Source organism: Narcine bancroftii, chromosome 8, assembly GCF_036971445.1.
Source record: "Narcine bancroftii isolate sNarBan1 chromosome 8, sNarBan1.hap1, whole genome shotgun sequence".
In the NCBI taxonomy this organism is placed as follows: Eukaryota; Metazoa; Chordata; class Chondrichthyes; order Torpediniformes; family Narcinidae; genus Narcine; species Narcine bancroftii.
This window is the reverse complement of record NC_091476.1, coordinates 133,044,081-133,060,571: the sequence shown is the minus strand read 5'-3', so window position 1 is coordinate 133,060,571 and position 16,491 is coordinate 133,044,081. Positions and strand designations below refer to the sequence as shown.

The 16,491-nt window shown below is 43.2% G+C and overlaps 2 long non-coding RNA genes across 2 annotated transcripts in view; both read right to left on the bottom strand.

The window, feature by feature from the left end:
• LOC138741849 (uncharacterized) overlaps window positions 1–16,491 on the bottom strand; it is a 368,971-nt gene that overhangs the window by 117,648 nt on the left and 234,832 nt on the right. The gene's annotated exons all lie outside the window — the stretch shown is intronic.
• LOC138741191 (uncharacterized) lies at window positions 11,578–14,724 on the bottom strand. The gene is made up of 2 exons (XR_011343376.1): window positions 14,222–14,724; window positions 11,578–12,022 (listed from the first exon to the last, which is right to left on the bottom strand). It is a non-coding gene; the product is annotated as an uncharacterized lncRNA (long non-coding RNA).

Genomic DNA, 16,491 nt, shown 5'->3' with positions numbered 1-16,491 from the left:
ACAAGTTAGGAACAGCTTTCATATACTCTGTTTTGCTTTATTCCGCTGTTGTAAAACATTTTGACAAAACTCAAGTGCAGAAGAATTAAAATACAGTCTGTCAGTTTCTTTTGAACCGAAGAATTGTCGGCAGTTATTTATGTACACATCATTTCAGAATTTTATGCATTACATTTCAGGGTCTCAGCATTTTGATCCCAACTTCAGCTCAGAAAAAGCAACTCTGCCATAATTTTTCATTCAAGAGTTCCTTTAGAAAAGTAAAATATGCTGTCCTCCCAGTATGTCTATTGGCCCACGTCAGAATAGAATTCTTAACAGGCTACTGTGTGATGATAAAGATGCGCTGGATGGTAGAATCGGTTGGTAGGAAGGAATAAAAGATCAGGAGAGAGAAGACAGTAAAAGTCTGCAGGCCCCCATGGTGTAGCTTCTCAATCAGAGAAAGCAAAATAGGGAAATATCAAAGGCATGAAATAAGGGATAAGATAATACATAACCCCTAGCAGAAATGTATCCTCACCAAAGAGAAGGTTCTGTGATAATGAAGGAGGTCAAGAAAAATGTTTAATTAAGAGCTCGAGCATACAAAATGGCAAAGGCCAGTGACAAATGAAAGGTCTGGAAATTTTACAAGGAATCAGCAACAAGAGACTAAAGACATAATAAGGAGGGATAAAAATGTTTGGGGAAAATGGACAAATAATAACAAATGGAGCAAGGACTACCATGAATATCTGAAAATGAAGGGGAAATCTAGATTAAGTGTGTGACCTCTAGGGAATAAGACTAGGGAGAAAGCAGAAACTGATGACCATGTGATCTCTATCTCTAAGGCTGACATCAGAAGATCCTTCAAGAGGATGAGCCCTAGCAAGCCATCAAGCTCTGCTGGCGTACCTGGAAGGGTACTGAAAATCTGTGCCAAATAACTAGCTGGAATGTTCACTTGCTGCAGTCAGAGTTTCCCACTTGCTTCAAAAGGCATCAATCATTTTGGTGTCCAAGAGGAGCTGTCTCAATGACTAGAGATTAAGAAAAGCCTGAAGATGAACACCCAATGGTACAAAACAGGGGCATAGCCAGGTTCTAAAATTGTGTGTGTGGTTGGGGGGGGTTGACCACATTAAATTAGTGCCATGACACATGCCAGATGGTGAGTCAGTGGTTGAATGGTGGGCTACACTGATTTTGTTTTTTTGGCAACGTTTGGAATGGAAGTGGGGGGGGGGGGTTGTTGACGGCAGAGCTGAGAGGGGGAGGTAGTGGCAGTAGCGGTGGAGAGGGTGGGGGCGGTGGTGTTGTTAAACCAGAAGGGAGTGGCAGCAGAGTGGGGAGGGGTGTGGTGGTGGCATTGAACTGGGGGGGGGGGGGGTGGAAATGGTGCTTGGGGTATTTGTTGTTCTCCCGCACCAGCCCTAGCTATGCCACTGGTACAAAGACAGTTTCTTCCTCTGCACCATCAGATTTCTGAAAGGACAATGAACCACAGACACTAGCTCACTTTATCTCTTCCTTTGCACTAATTTATTTATTTTTAAATATTGTATTTACTGAACCGTAATTTATAGCAATTTTTTCCACTTGTAATGCTGCCACAAAACAATTAATTTTATGACAAGTTCATGATAATAAGTTCTGATTCTGAAATAACAACAGAAAAGAATAAACTGGTAGATCTTTGTACCAATACTCAGCATCAGTCATAAGTGGAAATACTGCAAATTAGCCCAAAGGTTAATTTCAAAGAGACTAGTTTACAATAGTATGGAAAGAATTTACAAGATACAAGGTGTTGGAATAACAAAAGGGATTGAAGGAAGATAGGTAATCAGGAACTGGAACTAAGGAGTTTAAATAAAGTGGCTGGATCATTGGTTTAAACTTTACAAAATTCATGGAGTTCCAGAAAGTTATCAGAGGATAGGAAAGCCACATGTGTACCTCTATTGTTCAAGGTGGGGGGGAGGTGAGGAGAAGACGATAAGTTAATATTATTAGAGCTGTTGGCTATTATAGGCAAGATGATAATTTCTATAATTAAAGAAGAAATAGCAAGTCATTTATAAAAGCTTAGTGTAATGAAACCAAGTCAACATGGTTTTATGGACAAATTTGCATGGGCTCTTCAAGCTTTTTACAGGCAGAGTCGATGAGGGGATCCTGGAGACACAGCATATTTGAATTTGTAGCAGCAATTTAACAATGTGCCAGAAAAGATTGGAGTACATTAAAAAAAAAGCCCTCGGTATTGGGGGATTGGATGGGTTTAAGACTGGTTATAAAAGTTCAGGAAGCAACTGTCCCCAACACCTGGCTGTTCTGCTGAATATGTCCAGTGTTTTCTTTCATTTTAAATTTCCAGCTTTGCCAATATTTTAATTTTGGAGTATTTCCCCAATAAAATATGATTTTGAAACTTATTAAGAGGACCATTGAGTCAGGTGGAGGTCATTCAACTCCACAATCAATGTATCATTTGGTAAGACAATGACTCAGCTGTGATCAATCTACCTATTGTGTACAATCTCACATCCTTAATATCCCTGTTTCAAACCCAGATTTAAAATTGCATATTGTGTCAGAGTTCCAAATTGGAGTTCCAGGTGAATACAAAAATCCAAGATTGATATCCTGAGGAGTAACCTGGCCATTATGGAACCCTTAATTGCTGAGGTTGTCATCCTTTATTGGTTGTCCCTGCAATCTGTGGGAGATGCTGTGTGTGAATTGGTTGGCAAGCTTTCTATATTCCAACAGAAACTAGTCTGAAACAAAAATTTAATTGATGGCAGAGCACTTTGGGACATTGAGCTAATGGAAGATACCAGAAATAAACACAATCCTTTTTTTGCTGCTGGATCTTTCTGCTTCACTGTCGGCCAAAGCACAGTATTACTTAGTGCCCTCTGAAATCCTGATCCAATTTCTCTCCCGTGGTGAAACTGGTAGGTTTTCTCTACTGAATAGAAGAGTGGGAAAGAAATGAGCCTGTCATACTAAGCAAGTTTTAAGCTCATTAGCAATTGTAATCAAGGTACAGTTGTTCTATAATAGGGAAAATGAAAACCAGGTGTGGAGTCATTTTTGGCTGAGCATCTGCCACTCATCAGACCAATGTTGCTTTAATTGATACTAGTAGGATTTCACTGTTTGGGCTTTCTTCGATTTGGAGAGTGAAATTATGCATTTGAATCAGTTCCATTTTGCCAGGATTTAATACAACATGCAGATTTTAAAAAAACTTTGAAAGAAAGTGCTGGAAGCAAGCAATCAGGCCTTCAGTTAAGGACAGATGCAATTGCTTTGTGACAGTAATGTCCTGCTAAGATATAATATAATTTCTTTCAACCTGTCAGACTTGGAAGAGAGGGAAATGCAAACGTGAATTGCTCTGGAATAATGTAATTTGGCCAGCCTTGATTTTTAAGCTGATTGTTCTTGTTAACTAATTTTTTTGTTCTGTTAATAAATGGCAAAGTAAATTCTTCATAGATCCCATTATATTAAAAAGGAGATTAAAGCACAATCAGCTGTAATGACTTGAAAAGGTCTGCATTAACCTGTGAAATAAACCAGGGTTAGATGAAAATTCCAGATTGTGGATGATGTATTCATGTCTTTGGGAAGTCGCCGGGTTTGTACAGTTGGGACAAAGGGCAGACACTGCCCTTCAGCTCAGGAGCCCACCAAAAGGGTGCAGAAGGGTGAATAGGTTGACACTCTATAGTGGACAAGGCTCTAAATCAGGCCAAGTCCTGCACATCCTGAAGATCTTTATCATCAGACCAAAGGCTTTTCATTTTGTTCTTGCTTATGTTACAACCCTCTAACACAACTGAGGCCCTGGTCCCCTCCTCATACATTGGGGCCCTGGTCCCCCTCCACATATTGGGGCCCTGGTCCCCCTCCACACACTGGGGCCCTGGTCCCCCTCCACACACTGGGGCCCTGGTCCCCCTCCACACACTGGGGCCCAGGTCCCCCTCCACACACACTGGGGCCCTGGTCCCCTCCTCATACATTGGGGCCCTGGTCCCCCTCCACACACACACTGGGGCCCTGGTCCCTCTCCACACAATGGGGCCCTGGTCCCCCTCCACACACATGGGGCCCGGGGCCCTGGTCCCCCTCCACACACATGGGGCCCTGGTCCCCCTCCACACGCACTGGGGCCCGGGTCCCCCTCCACACACACTGGGGCCCTGGTCCCCCTCTCATTCATTGAGGCTCTGTTCCCTCCACACACGCACTGGGGTCCCAGTCCCTCTCAGACCAGGACTTTTAGCCCTGCACTCCCTTTCCTTGTCCTCCTTCTGACTCTTATGTAGGGTTTCTCAATGCATGAATTGAAATTCCCAATCCATGAACTGAAATTCTCAACCCATTCTGAAAGTTCTTTTCTCATTGGTGAGCTGGAGATCCCAGAAGTCAGTCGGAATGTTGCATTCTTTTCAAAGAATCTGAGTACATCCTTGAATCTATTCTTCAGCTTCCACAAACACTTCAGGGCACAGGAGGATACACAAGCACCATCAACACAAAATCCCCGAAATCAAATATCAATGTGCTACCCCAGGCAGAAAGCTCATTGCCAGAGCTGTTTGAAAAATGTTGACTCCTTGTAACAAGAACCTTCCTTTGATAAAACTCTGTGACTATGGTATACTTTGTTCTACATTCTTAAGAGTTGTTCAAATGTCAAAAATTGGGAAGTCTGTTCCAAATGGATCTATTCTTAGAATCAAAGTCTTTGTGTGCAATGTAGGATCATAATTATCATAATTGTAATCAATTCATCAAATCATTTCAAGCTGCATCATTAATCTCATGTCAGCTACTTTCATTAATTGTTCTTTGTTTTCTCTACATTTCTCTCCAGACTGAAGCAGTCATCTAGAAATGGAATTTATACAGTTCCTAAAGGTCACTCATTGTTATGACGTTGGTAATCAAGGGAACTGACAGCACACCCAGCTCACATCACTCTCTCATTGTCCACAATCACAGCAAATGCTGAGAAAGGTGAAGGAAGGGATGGCATAGGGGAGGGGTGGGTTCGGTATTGATGGGTGCAGGGTGGTGGACGGTGAGTAGCAGTGGGTTCAGGATCGGTTTGGGTTGGGGAGAGGTGGATTCACGGTTAGGTGGTGGAGGATGGGATAGAAGTAGTTTGCAGTAAGATGGTGGAGGGTGGGGTAAGTGGGTGCAGGGGACATTGGTGGAGGGTGGGGGAGAAGTTGGTACAGTGAGGTGGTGGAGGGTGGGGTAGAGGTGGGTTGCAGCAGGGTGGTGGAGGGTGGGGTAAGTGGGTGCAGGAGAGGTGAATGGAGGGTGGGGTAGAGGTGGATGCAGGGGGGCTGGGTGTGGGGGGAGGTGGGCTCAGGGTCTGGATGCTAGTGGGAGGATATGGGTGCAGGGTCGAGTTGGGTGGGGGAAGGTGGGCGCAGGGGGCTTGGTGGATGAGTGGGAATGGATGGGGGAGATGGGTGCAGGTTCTGTGTGCTGGAGAGTGGGGGGAGGTGGGTGCAAGGACAGGCTTGGTGGGGAGAAGTGGGTGAAGGCGAGGTGATGGAGAGTGGGGGTTGTGGATGCAGGGTCATTGAGTCCTTCCGATTTATTGAGTCTCCAGTTTTCAATTTCAAGAAACATGCTTTTCTGTTCTGGTTTGATCATCTGATTTTAGTGATGTTTACATGAAGTGAAATGTTTAGCTGCAAATGGGTTTTCAAAGGTTTTGGCTATAGCTGGACTCCCAATGGTCTCATGTTTATATATTAAAGCATTCTGGTAAGGCACTTCCACTTTTCTAGAGCAATAAAATAAATGATAAAAGAGAACAGCGGTTTCTGTCAATGTGTGTCTCTAGCTCTTGAACATGACTCAGTGAAAATTGACAACTTGCAAGGCCCTTGCCAGACCTCACTGCACTGCTGTTTCTTTGCTGTACTACACACATGGTGAACATGGCCACATGCTTTTTTTCATTCATCAGTTGCAGGCCAATGGCATTGATGGCCACTCATGAAAGGAGCTAATTAGCAGTTGGAAAAGTCAAGGTCCTCATCTTACAGGCAATTGCCATATTCCCAAGTTTCACAATGAGAGCGAAAGGAAAATTAACTTTTAGACCAGTGGTTTGCAAACTTTTTCATTCCACTCATATACCACTTTAAGTAATCCCTCTGCCGTGGGTGCTCTGTGATTAATAAGGGATTATTTAAGGTGGTATGTGAGTGGGGGAAAAAAAGGCTGAGAATCACTGCTCTAGACCCAATTATTACTGAAATATTTGGGTTGACAAAAATTGTCATTGGCCCATTTCCTTTGGAGTTATGAAAACCGTGTTAGTTACGATTAAAACAGTAGTTTTCAAACTTTTTCTTTCCACTTACATACCACCTTGAGCGATCCCTTACTAATCACAGAGTACCTGTGGCATACTTAAGCTGGTGTGTGAGTGAAAAGAAAAAGTTTGAGAACCACCGGTTTGGACAATGCAGGAAAAAGAGAACATTTTCTTTTCACACCTTGATCAATTTATGAAATGTACTAATCCTGATTAAAAACTTCTATTATTCAGCATTTCAGATGTATGCTCCATTGTTACCACAAGTGCTTTACATTGCAAATTACTTAAATTTTCCATTGTTTCACATTACATTTGGCACTATTGATGATTGGCTTTTCAGTGGGTGATTTGTACAAGATTTCAAAAAAATGCAATTCAATTGTTAGTATCAGTTACAATTGGGAAAGGTGCTGGAATGGTTGTTCGGCATATATGTATTTGTAAAGGGTGCAGTTTGGGTGGAATATTTCAAATAATAAACAAGAATTAAATCAGCAATGCTGCTCATATTTAACATTGAATGCTTCTCACTTCACAGATGCTGCCTGGCATCATGAGGATTTCTGTTATTCTCTGTTTTTATTTCAGACTACATCTGCGGTATTTTGTTTAGGTATATGGCAGAACTTGCCAATCAAAAGTTCACTTGAACATGTTGATAAATTCTTGGTTATGAGCATTGCAAATAAATGTAGAAGGTAAATGACTCAAAGGATTGAAGGGAGCACAGCAATTTGGATAAAGCATCAGTTAAGTCTCTGTGCCATCGAAGATCGACTGGGCGAAGAATTAAAACAGCAGATAACAGGAAGTTCTGGGTTACCCTGGGGGACCCTGACACAGATGCTCCTCTCAGCGACTGCCCAACCTGTCAAACTAAAATATATATCATTATCCTTGAATTACCATGGTTTCAACAACATGTCAACTTTACCACCAGAGGAGGGAACACTCTGGATCAGGTGTACACCAAAGTCCCTGCTGCATACAAGGCTGCACCTCACCCATACTTTGGTTTCTCGGATTATGTATCGGTCCTGCTAACCTGGGCATACAGACCACTGGCAAAGCAAACTAAGTTAGTTTGCAGGGAGATCAGGATGCGAGTGGGGGTACAGCAGCACTGCAAGACTGTTTTGAGACCATGAATTGGAGCTGTTTCAGGGAGATGACCACCTACAAAGGTCATGTAAAGATGGAGGAGTACATGAGCTCAGTGACTGGCTACATCAGCAAGTGCACTGAGATCGAATGCTTCACAACCAGAAACCATGGTTGGATGCAGAGGTCAGAGCCCTTCTCAAAGCTCACGAGGGATTGGATGGCACTAAGATCAGCCAGGGGTGACCTCTCCCGTGCAATCTGGAAGGCAAAGTGGATTATGCACAGAAGATCCACAGACAGTTGTGTGACTCTGGTGACATGAGGTGCATATAGCAAGGGATCAGGACTATAAAGGATCACAAGTCAACATTGTGAGTTAAGGACAATGAAGTCTCCCTTCCAGACAGACTGAACATCCTCTATGCACATTTTGATAAGAAGAACAGGATATCACCAAAGAAAGCTCCATGTTCTCCTGATGAATGGGGCCCCTGCATAGCTGTGACTGAGGTGAAGAGAACCCTATTGAAGATGAACCCACACAAGGTGGCAGGATCAGACAACATACCTGATTGGGTACTGAACGACTGTGCAGACCAATTGACAGAGGTCTTCATGGACATCTTCAACACCTCACTGCAGCACTCCATCATTCCCAAAGGGTTCAAGACAGCTGCCATCATCCTGGTCCAAGAGGGTGCTAATAACAGGCCTTGATGACTAGCGTCCTGTGGCATTGACCTCCACCATTAGCAGTGCTTTGAGTGTCTGGTGATGGTACTAGAGACGAAGGACCCATTTCAATTAACCTATAGAAAAAAATGTTCCACAGATGATCTATAGCCTCGTCACCACTCCGTCTTGGCTCACCTGGAGAATGATGTTTCATACGCCAGGCTGCTGTTCATTGAATTCAGTTGAGCGTTTAATACTATCATTCCCCAGAGGCTGGTCAAGAAGCTGTCCTCGCTGAATTCTGGATTTCCTAATGGAAAAACCACAGTCTGTCTGGGTCAGTGGCAGAACATCAAGCACTGTCACGCTGAGCACTGGCGCACCTCAGGGCTGTGTGTTCAGCCCGCTCCTATTCACGTTACTGACCCATGACTGCATCACCTGATTCAGTTCCAACAGTGTCATCAAGTTTGCAGAAGATACAACCTCATTCAGCACATTGATGAGTGTAGCACTTCAGAGAAGAGGTTGGAAAATCTCATGAAATGATGCAAGAGTAACAACCTGAGTTTCAATGTGAATAGGGCGAAGGACATGATTATCTTAACCACCTGCACGTCACATCAACAACTCTGTAGTAGAGAGAGAGAGTGGAGGGCGCCAAGTTCCTTGGAGTTCATTTAACTAGTGACCTATCGTGGACATTCAACATCTCATTTATAAAAAGGAGCTTCAGCGACTGCACTTCCTGAGAAGACTGAAGTGGGCAAGGCTACTGGCCACTATGATGTCATTCTTCTACAGGAACTCTTTCGAGAGTGTTTTGGCTAGCTGCAGATAAATAGATCAGAGGTCAATCCTCGGGACCGTAAGAGTGGCAGAGGGGATCACTGGAGAGGCATCGACATGATCTACTGAGATTGTCGTCTGTAGAAGGCACGCAGAATCATTGAGGACCCCTTCCACCCTGAAACAACATATTTCATTGGGGGAGAGATACAGGAGCATTAGAGTCACCAGTCTGAGGAACAGCTTCCTCCCACGAGCAATGAGAATGCTGAATGACCAAAGGAACTGCTCGGACTAACCATCCTTGATTCCCATATACATGAAACAATATTTATTTATTTACTTATTTATATACAGGTAGATGAAATATTGTCTCATATATATATTATTTGTCTGTAGATGTGTTATGTCTGGTTTTTTTTTGCACCAAGGACTGGAGAACGCTGTTTCCGGGTTGTACTTATAGATTCAGATGACAATAAACTTGATTTGATTTGACTTGAAACTTTGGAATGCACACTTTAGTCACATGTGAATTGTTTGATTAAACATTTAAAATTCTGGAACAATTAAAGGAAAACATTGTCTTTGTCCCAAATATTATGGCGAGCACAGTAAATCCCTTGTAAATATGTGTGCTATGTTATTTATGTGTTTGCATGAAGAAACAATGTTTTGTTGAGTTGCACTTGTACAATTGAATGATAATAATACACTTGAATTTGAACTTCAATCACTGCTGCACCTGGAAAGAGTGTTTGGGTCCTTGAGTGGTGGGAAGGGAAGAGGTGAAAGGATAAGCGTAGCACTTCCTACAGTAGTACGGAAAAGTGCAGTGAAAATCGAATGGTTGGTGGGAACAAAGAGTGGAGACCAGGGAATCAGGGGCGATGGTCCCTTCTAAATGGTGAAAGGTATCAGGGAGATGCAGCTGTAAAACTAATGTTTTTCACTATGACACTGCAGTTGCTTTCAGACCTTTCCATAATTTGTCTATATACACATTTTTCTATCTTTCAGTGACCTTTGGAAAGCCCTTGGTTATAACCCAATCAGAGTGATTGGACCTATTTTAATTTTGATCTCAATGCACCCTGCTTACATCAACTCTGAGTGCAGCTATGACACTCTCCCCTGATTAATTATGCAATCCCTCCACCTCTTTTATTTTCCTGCCTTTCTCATCTAGAACATTGAAACCCAAGAGCATTTAAGTGCCGGTATTGTCACTCTTCCATCCAAATCTCTACAATGACCAGATCTTAACTCCAAGCATTGATCCAGGCTTGAGATTCATGTCCCTTAACTGGAGTGTATCTTACGTTGAAATAAACTCACGTCAGCCTCGCTGTGTTAGTCTGTCCCTTCCTATCCTTTCTGATAGTTCTATTTGCCATAACATCTTTCATCTCATCAGCTCCTCCTCTTGTTGCCCTGCTGCTCTGGTTCCCACCCCCACCACTCCATGGTAACAAGTTTTTGTTACAAGACCATAAGACCATGACATAGGTGCAGAAATAGGCAATTCAGTCTATCGAGTCTGACCTGCCATTTAATCATGAGGTGATCCATTTTTCCACGTGACGAGTCTTTGATGGCCTGGCTAATCAAGAACCTATAAATCTCTGCCTTAAATACATCCATTGACATGGCCTCCACAACCATCTGTGGCAACAGATTCCACTGATTCACCACCCTCTGGTTATTCTATTCTAAGTGAACCCCCTTCAATCCTGAAATTGTGCCTTCTTGTCCTAGACTCCCACATCATGGGAATCAACTTTCTACATCTACTCTGTCCATGCCTTTCAACATTCAAAACATTTCAATGAGATTCCCCCTCATCCTCCTTAATTCCAAATTTGAGTACAGGCCCAAGGGCCATCAAACGTTCCTCATATGATGACTCTTTCATTCTCAGAATCATCCTTGTCAACCTCCTCTGAATCCTCTCTGATACTAGCACATTCTTTCTTAAATGAGGAGCCCAAAACTGATCACGATACTCCAAGTGAGTTCTCACCAGTGCCTGACAGAGCCTCAACATCACATCCCTGATCTTATATTCCTTTCATCTTGAAATGAGTATCAGCAACATGTTCACTTGGTCGACACCTTTGAATTGAACCGAACTCTGGCAATATTTATCCAGCTCCTTATTGGAAAAGTGAATGAAATATCAACTTTTCAAGCAGTTGGCTCCGCTCAAACTCCATTCCTTGCAATGCTAATTTCCTGGGGCATTTTAATAGAGCCCACCCTCCTGAACATTTACACATTTAAAAGCTCCAAAGTGCTTTTAATCACGTTTCTCCACAGGAGATATTTCCCTTGATTTTCTTTCAAACAAATTGCTAATTATTTTTAATAGAGACTTTTATCCTGAGGATTAAAGGTTAATTAGCAGATGCCTGATTATTTCAATTTTAAATAACAAATTATAATCCATATTATTCAGCAGAAAAATTATCCTAGTGATCCATAAATTACAGCAATGAATAAGAAAAGTTAAAAATACTTTGAAATCTTCCTCCTGTGATGTTTCATCAAATTACTAAGTAATATATTGAGTCCAAATCTTTGTGTTAAAAGGGAATTGTCACAAGATAACTGCTCAAAGATGTCTGTCTCATGTTAATAAATGATTTGTCAATGGATTGCATGAAATTCTTTTATGAGAGGCCCATTTAGTTGAAGGCAAACAAAAGGAGTTAGTCATTGAATTGTTACCAGTGCAGAAAGAGACATGTGGGTATCAAGACTGGGTACTGGCAGATAATCCATTTAGTCCCATTCTTCACAGCAAATTAGTCCCTTTCAATGCCCTATCCATATCTCACTTGATTGATTCTCTTTCTGTCACACTTTTAGCTGGTGAATTTCAAATCCTATTTCCGCATAAAAAAATTCTCACTTTCTCCTTGTATCACTTGAGCATAATTTTAAATCTATGTTCCCTAATTTTTGCATCATCCATGAATAGTTTGCACCTAGTTGCTCTTCAAACCAGTTGTGATCTTGTCCACTTCTTTCAAATCTTCTCTCAACCTTCTTTGCTTCAAGGAGAATGTCTCCACTCGAACTTTATAGCTGATAGTAAATCTGATTAAAGAGAAAACAGATCAAAAGTCCTTCAAAGTTCCTTTGTCATTTGCATTAAGCTGACAACCTGTCACAGTGTGTTTGCTGCAGACCGTTCTTGCTAATGTTGTGAAGTTTAGTGAAAGCTGAGTCCTGTCATAATGTCTACTGATCGAATATGGCAAATAATGGCCTTTCTCTGTGGGGTACGTTGGGCAGTGGATTATCTTCAAAGTCAAGAGCCAATCTTGTACACTCCAAAGTTTGTCTTTGCAGCATGCAGAGTTACAAAATTCTTCAAGGAAAATAACTCTCATTTGTGGTGCATGTCAATCATTCCTGTTCTGGAATGGCTCCCTGTAGGAGTTCTCCCAGTTAATGTTGTTCTATTTTCAGAGATTAGCAGGTTACTGTAGGCAGCTGCCTTCAGATCGCCTCGCACCATGTGCACAGCAAGTGTGGGACACCGTACAAGATGGACCGCTGTGAGCATGCGCGAGGGGGCAACTGATAAAACCCCAGTCAAGAGTTGAGCTCAGGAGGAGCGGCTGTTTCCCCTCCCTGGGACTCACGGTTTTTACTGCATTTACTTTTATTCAATAATGTGTTTGGTTATTTAGCAGCTCTGGCCTCCTGTGTCCTCACTGAGCAGCAAACACATAGATGGTGTCAGGAGTGGGATGTGCAGAGCTTGAAGGCAGAGACCATGTTTCTTTTGTGACACAATGAGTACACAACCACATTTTCCCGATTACTATGCCCTGACCCAGTGTTGGCTGAGGGCAATACGGCTGTGAATTGGAGGACTTTTGAACAGGAATATGACATCTTTATCATGGCCGTGCACTCGGATAAACTGCCGCTCATGAAAGCCTATATTCTGCTCAACTTTGCTGGCCCTGAGTCCATTGAGAGGCAGTGAGCATTCGTGTATGCACCCAAGGTTAGAGACAGGAATCAAATAGTTTAGGCGGCGGAGTCCAGGGAGGATCCGGGGTGTCTGAAACAAAAGTTCCAGGAAATGTGCGGCCCACAGGTTAACGTCACCATGGAACATCTGATGTTTTATAGAAGGGACCAGGAGGTAGGAGAACCTGTACAATCCTTCATGTGTGCATTAAGGCTGAAAGCGAAGACCTGCAGATTTGGCTCACTGACCGATGTCCTGATAAAGGACCACATAGTGTGTGACCTGCTCGACAATGGAATGAGAAAAACGCAGTTACAAGACAGTGAATTAACGCTACGTAAAGCCATAGACAAGTGCTTAACCCATGAAGCTGCTGAGGTCAGCAGCAGATGCCTGGTGACACCCTCAAAGAAGGCAGCAAACATGGTCCAAGCTATGCCCAGTGGCGGCCACTACAGAGAAATTCAATGACTACCTTTATGGGAGACTGATAACTATCAAGACAGACCCCTTGCCATTAGTATCTATTATCAATAAATCCATTCACTCCTCCCTGGCGAGGCTCCAGCGAATGATAATGCGACTGCAAAAATGCAACTTTACAATGATCCACAAGGCGGGGAATGAAATGCATCTGGCCGACGCATTATCCAGGGCACCCATCATCAGCACAGCTCGTCCTCCGGGCACATATGATGTCATGGAAATATGTCCCATTATGCCAAGAAGAGCTAATAAGAGCTGCAGATGACTGGGTGTCGACAACATTACTCACTTTAATTCGGGCCAGATGGCCTGCAAAGCAAAGGAACCTGCCATGTGAAGTACAACCTTACTTCATGTTCAAAGATGAACTGATCTATGACGAAGGCATAATAATGAAAGGCCTAAGACCAATCATCCATGCTCCATGCCATGTACACAGCATTCCTCCACAGGGGACATCCCAGCATCGAGGCAACTAAGCAATGTGTCCGGGATCTGGTATTCTGGCCTGGTATGGACATGGACATCACAAAACATGTTCAGGGCTGTGCAGTCTCCAACAGTATCAAAACCCACCCGGTCAAAGAACCCCTTCAGCCGCACACGGTGCCGGACTTGCTGTGGTGCACTGTGGCAACAGATGTCTTCGAGTGGAACAAACAACAATACTTGGTGCTAGTAGACTCTTACTCCGGCTGGTTTGAGATAGACCTGGTCAGGGAGATCAGCAGCGATCACAAAGCCCATCGTGGATCGCCACGAACAGCGCTGTCCAACAACAGGGCGCAGTTTACCAGCCAGAAATTCAGAGACTTCACAAGTACCTGGGACTTCGAACACATCACGAGCAGCGCAGAATTCCCCAATCAAACGGGCTAGCAGAGAGAGCAGTCCGCAGTGCCAAAAATGTTATGGAAAGATCACTTAGGGAAAAGTCAGATGTATTCGTGGACCTATTGAATCTTAGAATCATGACCAGAGACCATACCCTGGGCTTGCCGGCGCAGTGGCTCATGTCTTGGCAAACCAAAATATCGCTGCCAGTTCATAAGGAAATGTTAAAGCCTGGTCCCACCAACTCCAATGTAATCCATTGCCAGTTATTGCATAAACGCGCCCTACAAAGGAAGCATTATGACAAGACGAGTAAATCCCTTCCCCCACTCAGTGAGGGCGAGACCGTCCAGTTACAAAGCCCCCCAAAGGATACAACCATTTGGTAAAGGAAGCTTGCAATGAACTTGTCAGAGGGGAAAGAATACCAGAGAAATATGTGCCACATTCCCTCGCCACATCACAGGGTCCTCAGACTTTTCAGGAATGCTAGTAGGTACTGTTTGGTTCTCTTTCATTAACCATGAGCTGAACACTTTCTTTGCCTGCTTTGTGAAGAAGAACCAAACAGTACCTACTAGCATTCCTGAAAAGGCTGAGGACCCTGTGATATCTGTCTCTGAGAGCGATGTCAGAACATCATTCAAAAGAGTGAACCCTCACAAGGTATCAGGCCCTGAAGGCATACCTGGCAGGGTACAGAAAATCTGTGACAACCAACTAGCCAGTGTGTGCACGGACTTTTACAACCTCTCATTGCTGCAGTCAGAGGTTCCCGACTGCTCTAAAAGGGCATTAATCATCCCAGTACCCATGAAAAGTAGTGTGAGTTGCTTCAATGACTACTGCCCAGTAGCACTAACTTCTACTGTGATGAAATGCTTTGAGAGGCTGGTCATAGTCAGAATTAACATGTATCTAGGCAAAAATCTGGACCTACGGCAGTTCGCCTTTCATCTCAATTGCTCCACGTCAGATGCAATATCGCTGGTTCTCAACTCGGCTCTGGATCACCTCAAAAACAGCAATTCATTCATACAGCTTCTCTTCATAGACTACAGCTTGACCTTCAATACCATTATTCCCTCAGTGCTCATCAAGAACCTACATACTCTAGGCTTCTGTATCCTTCTCTGCAACTGGATCACTGACTTTTTCATCGGAAGACCACAGCCAGTACAAATTGGAAACAATGTATCCTCCTCACTGATTATCACCCCAAAGATATGTGCTAGCTCACTGCTCTACTCAGTATACACTCATGACTGTGTGGTCAGGCACAATTTCAATGCTATCTATAAGTTTGCTGATGACATCACAGTTGTCTACAGAATCACAAACAACAATGAGGAAACATGCAGGAGGGAGGTAGATCAGCTCGTTGAATGGAGTAATGACAACAACCTTGTGCTCAATGTTGGCAAAACCAAGGAGATGATTGTGGACTTCAGGAGGAAATCAGGGGAACACGACAGTAGTGGAGAGGGCCAAGAATTTCAAATTCCTGGGTGACCACATCTCCAAGGATCTGTCCTGGAGTCTCCGCGTTGATGTAATCACAAAGAAGGCTCGCCAGTGGCTATACTTTGTGAGGTGTCTGAGGAGATATGGTATGACACAAAAGACTCTCGTAAACGTCAACATGGAGAGCATTCTGGCTGGTTGCATCGCTGCCTGGTATGGAGGTGCCAACTCTCAGGACAAGAATAAACTCCAGAGGGTTGTTAACTCAGCCTGCGACATCACAGGCACCAGACTTCACTCCATTGAGGACATCTATGTGAGGCGGTGTCTTTAAAAAAGATGCAGCCTCTATCCTCAAAGACCCCACCACCCAGGCTGTGCCCTCATCATTCTGCTACCATTGGGAAAAAGGTGCAGGAGTCTAAAGACTAGCACTCAACGGCACAAGGACAGCTTTTGTCCTGCTGTCATCAGATTCCTGAATAATCAATGAACCAAAGACACGGCCTTACTTTTTGTGCTCTATTATTTTTATTTTTTTTTATATTGTAATAGGAATGTTTACTCTATGCTGCAAAAACTCCAAATTTCATGACTTGTTCATGATAACAGATTCCAGTTCTGAGCTGATGATATTAATTTCATAAAGAGACCATTTTACGCACAGCAGGATTGTGTAACTGTGCACTTTAATACTTTGAAAGCATTTGCTCTAAATTTACACTTGTTTCACTTCAGCAGTAGTTAAATTTTACATGATATGCCATTGCCTTTAAAAGAATAATCTACAATCGTT